This window comes from Macrobrachium nipponense, chromosome 40 (genome assembly GCF_015104395.2).
Source record: "Macrobrachium nipponense isolate FS-2020 chromosome 40, ASM1510439v2, whole genome shotgun sequence".
NCBI classification, from domain to species: Eukaryota; Metazoa; Arthropoda; class Malacostraca; order Decapoda; family Palaemonidae; genus Macrobrachium; species Macrobrachium nipponense.
This window is the reverse complement of record NC_061101.1, coordinates 25,563,483-25,569,187: the sequence shown is the minus strand read 5'-3', so window position 1 is coordinate 25,569,187 and position 5,705 is coordinate 25,563,483.

Genomic DNA, 5,705 nt, shown 5'->3' with positions numbered 1-5,705 from the left:
CGGTCTCAGGAACACCAGACAAAGCTGATGCTGCCTGAGGAGGGGTGTGAAGGTTGGACATTGGTGCATTCTCCAAAGGATCAGAAGCACCATTTAAAGCTGGTACAGCCTCCAGTGAGGTGGAAGTGCCAGGTATACCTGGCACAGCCTCCAAAGAGGCAGGAGTCCCAGAAATCATTTTTTTGTTCTGCTCCATAGAAGCAGAAGTGCCAGAAACCACTGGCACTGCCTCCAAAGAGGCGGGAGTGCCAGAATCAACTGGCCACTGCCTCCGAAGAGGCAGGGGCGCCAGGAATTACTGGCCACCCTGGCCCTCGAAGAGGCAGGGCGCCAGGAATTACTGGCGTGGCCTCTGAAGAGGCAGGAGCGCCAGGAGTCACTGGCGCAGCCAGGCATGAGTGCCAGCAATCACTGGCATGAGTACAGGTCGTAACTGGTGTTTTATTAACATTAATTTTGGTGACATTGATATTTCTTCTTCGGTTGGCAGTAACACTGGAAAAGGATATTCCTGGTCTAATGTACTGACTCAACACTCTCTCTTTTGCCTCTCCAAATGTGATATGTTTTTTTCGGTCACCCTTAATGTCTGAATTTCTTTTTATTTTCCATGATGTATACATCGCAATTAAGTGAAGATGATGAATGATTTTCTCCACAATGCCACATCTGGCTTCCTTATTACATATGCCATGCTCTGGCTTCACTGCATTTAACACAAGTAGCAGGCTTGCCTTGTAATTTCTGTCTGCAATGACCCCAACATGTGTCCAAATTCTTGACAATAAAAACATCTCCTCGGTCTTGGGATATACTGTTTAACCTTAAAACGTAACCAGGCTGCTTTCACTATACTAGGCAATCGGGTGGAATTGAAAGTAACAATTTAAATTGGGAAGTGGGACTAGGACTCCATTTATCTTTCCCTTCTTCATTCTTTTCAATTCTAATTACCCCTTGATCCCTTAATTCCTCGAACGAGCCTTTCCTCAGAGTCAGTCACAAGCTGGGGTGCATATATCATGCCCTTGGAGTAATTCCCAAAAGCATGTACTGCACACTCTACTTTAATCCTCCAAGGTGAGATAATGTTTTTAGCTTTTCACTCTCTTTTGCCGAGGCAGATTCCACTGTCAGCTTTCCTCGCCCCTCAGAAGAAATCTTAGGCTCTCGGCCACAGCACCTGACAATATCTTTATATACATTAAAAATATCAATCAGAGTCTTCCAAATAAAAGGTCAAATATTTATCATACGAATCAGATCTTCCAAATTAAAAGTCAAATATTTATCATACGAGTTTTTTTTCAAAACATTCCGGGTCCTATTTCTGTAACTATATTTTACTAAATTTCCCCTTACTCCGTACTGGAGCATAGGGTTTCAGTGTGATTACACTGGAAGGTTTTTTGGAGTTTTCCAGAGGAAGGTTGCCAGTGGAGGTTCCTGCAGTCGTCAACTGTGCCAATTCATTACCATCAAAGGGTCCAGGGGTACTTGATTCTTTATTTGTATTATTCATAAAGATCAAAGTATTGGTAAAAAAAAAAAAAAAAAAAAAAAAAAAAAAAAAGATAAATAAACCTGAAAAAAAACCGTAAAAAGACATCATCAGCCTTTCATGAAGTTTATTCTTCCACCCAATGGCACAAGTGAGAACCGACTACCAAATGTCCGCGTCCCTACCCTACCCCACCCCACAGGGGATGGCACAACATGATTAGAGTGGCCCAAGTGTAAGCCAAACCCGCTTGATAGGACTGAGAGTATTACCAGAATACAATCATCCACACCCTAATTACATTATGGGCAAACCGGACAGAATGCCGAGAGTCCTATCCGCAAAACTAGACCCCCCTGGAATCCATGGTCCAGCCCTGCAAAATAGTTCCGCCTGATATCACTCAGGTCCGAACATTATCGGGCAGTTGATGGTCCTGCCACGGTTCCACTATTTAGCTTCAGATATAAAACCCAGTCCCAGCTATGATATCTTTTCTGTTTATCAGGTCCAGTAAATTTTATCAAAGGTGGAAATTTCCACAATTAATCCAAAGGAAAAAAAATTAAAAAATTACATGAAGGAGAAGGATGTAGTAAGAATGAAAATATTGCAGAAAGAAGGAAAAGTTCTGACTAATTTTTTAGTTGGATCAGCAGCTGAGCCCCAAGGCCACCGTGAAAAAGGGAACCCACCAGGCATCAACGGCACAGCTGCTGGTCCCTAAGCCCCCTACCCACGCCAAGGGGTCAGCATCTAGGGGGAAGAGAATATGAACGGGTATTGTAGGATAAGGGAGGGGGCGGGGCCCACATGAAGACAGGAAATGGGTATTTTCAACACGGAAATGCAATTACCCTATTAAGCTAGTAGTATGGATAAAGCAAATTTTAAACCACTTTTTCCCAAACGATTGCAAGAAATGTCCTCAAAACATATTAAAACGTGAAAATAGGCTAGCTAGTATTTCCAGGTCCAATGTGCAATCTACCTAACGGTTTAAAGTAAAATAATGACGTTTTACAGAAGTTTTTAAAACTCCTATCATAGGCTAGGTAGATAATGGTTAATTCATGTCCAAATGCGGTAATGGTTTAAGGTAGCCTACAGCTTTACCCTAATCCAGGGTCCTACCCTAATCTAAACTAACAGTTGGTGGAAACTTAATTGTTCCTCTTTAAAACTACCAAAAAAGTAGGCATACCAAGTAAATTCAAGCAAGTAAACACATTATCATCAATATTGCTTCGAAACAGACTTTTTCGGGGAATCTTACCTGTCATTTTATTTTGTGGCTAGGTAACTATGCACCATGAGCCAACATGGGCTTCACTATATAGGCTAGTCAAGCGATATAAACTGAATATTGTTTTATCACTAATCACCATAGCAAAAAACCAAACACATATCTTGGCCATCAAATAAGTTTTCAATTCACAAAGGATAAATACTGTTACATTGAAATTCACAAAACAGTAACTCTTTAAACGAAACCTATTGCACAGGAGGTACTCATGGGTGTTTCTAGATTTCTAGTTCCTTTCGTAAATTAGTTCTTTAGTTGTTTTAATTTACTTCTAACTATATCGATAACTACCAGATATATCTATGTAGAAAAATCATTGTTGAACATTTTATTTTTCAAATGTTTACCACACCATTAAATTAGTTTACGTTGCAAAACCTGTTTTACAAAAGCTGGAAGGTCGTTGAAGTTTGAAAACAAGGATAACATTAATCAGGAAGAGGCAAAGACGTAGAGATGTATCTACTTTCTGATGAACTAACTCGTCTCAACACTCATCTTCCGCTAAAATCTCAGAAACTCGTCAGTCCATGATGATGCTTTAAGTTTCAGTTGCAAAATGACATATGATTAATTATATTCCAATGGTGCATTTCATGAAGGTAAAAAATAGGGAAATTATAAAATATTTAAAGGCCTTATAATTTCTTGGTAAGAGTTGAAAACTTGCTCAAATAGAACATAATTAGGTACAAAAAGAAGCATGATGGCATGCCGTTACTAAGCATTTAAAGCTTAACGTTTGAAAGAAGATAACCATATTAGGATTCAAGATTATCAAGCATACATAATAAGAATAATAAGCTACATTCATGGCTGCACGCGTATATCGCCTAAGTGATATGACAAAATTCCAAAGAGAGAGAGCAGCAACATGTATATATGTATGTATATATATATATATATATATATATATATATATATATATAGATATATATATATATAGTATATATATATATATATATATATATATATATACGTACACTATATAAAAGCCAGCATTAACACCCGCCATGGCCATTCAGTTTTCCAACAGACGTTCAAATTACACCAAATGATATGGGCCACATAAATTGGGTGGTGATCGGTATTGTTAGAGCTATTGCTCTCGCTTTTAGCTGATGGAATTACATTACTGATCCTCAAGGATGTACAAGATGAACACATTCTAGTTCACTTTCGAGAAATATTTGATGGTTTGGGAGTTAATTAAAAATCATTTTCACAAAAACAATTGAAAAAAATACTATTTGGACCTACAATACCACAACCATATTGTGTCAGTAAGAGAATTTCATTCATATGGGGCAGAGAGACTAAGCTGTTTAATTTCAAGAAAACAGGAAATGAGGCATTGCGGGTGTCTCATTGTTCTGCTTACTAGCATAAGCCAAAAGGGTGCCTTTTTTTCCTACAGTGAGTAGCCCACTATTTATGTCCTTGGGTTATATCAGCAAAGGTTGCTTTAATAATAACAATGTAATCATTTTCAGATTAAACATAAATTCTCTGAGAGCCGAGACACTTTTTTTTTAAATAATGCCATATCAAATCTTATCTGTCCATATTATCCAGGAGGTGCTAGAATGAGTGCAATATAGCAGCCAATTGCACAGTGTGCAGAGGGGCTTGAGGCAGAAGGAACTACTGTGGATGTTCTGCACCTTCCCCTTCATTTACGATTCAGCAGTAAAGTTTGAGTTACAAATATGTTTGTAAATTCTATTTGGCGCCTTTATGTATATACATACAACACACGTCACACACAATATATATATATATATATATATATATATATATATATATATATATATATATATATATATAGCTTACACACATACACACACACTCACACACACACACACACCACACACACACACACACAATATATATATATAACTATAGATATATATATTAATATATATATATATATAATATATATATATATAATTCTCTTGCATCGATATATGAAGTATATCTCGTTTTATTTATTACTTTAAATAGAATATATTGGTTATAAAAATAGTTATGAAAATGACATTTCGTTTACTGCAACTTCCTGACATTTATTATCTGTACGGGATCACTATTCAGGAGCAATTTGTAAATAAACATTATTTCGTCACTTACCCTATCGTCGTTGAGACTTGTGAACAGAGGTAAGGGTACATACCCGTCTCGTATTACTTTCATATACCAATATTTGACGTTTTTATATGAATAGGAAAATCTATAGGTAGATTATGTTTCCTTCATTTCTGTAAATAGAATGGTTTTCCGTCAAGATAGGTAGGTAGTCTAGCCCAGACTCGAACAATCAAGGCTAGGCAACCCACTTGGCAGGGATTGACTGCCTAAGTCCTACCTAGGCATTCACTGTTCATGACAGGACCACTGAGGGTCTGTAGACAAGGAATACTAGAGGGCGTGTAGACGAATCCCCCCTGTGGACCACAGTAGGGCTGTCCGGGCCAAAACGCCCTTTGTCTTAGAATTTGGATGGACTTTGAAATTAAAATTCAGTTTTGACATCAGAATTCAACTAACCAACTAGAATCAACACCATAATGGTTGACTGTTGGTCATAGGTAGCTATTAATCACCAAAAGCACACAAAAACTTAGGTAGTTTTCTTCAGGGTAACTCCAGAAGAGAAAGGTTAGTTGTGTACCTAATTTTTAATAGGCTAGTCTTAGCCTACCTATAGGAAATTAGGTACTTCATATTGGAAAAAGAACTCAACAGTTGATCACACTTTTTAGCCTTTTAGTTGGTTGCTCTAGCTTATGCTTAATTGGGCTATTCAGTAAAACTAAGCCAACATTCAAAAGATGACTGCTGTGTTTTCCTTAACTATAGCTAGGGTAAAAAACCGCATGGTACAGGGGTGGACCATGT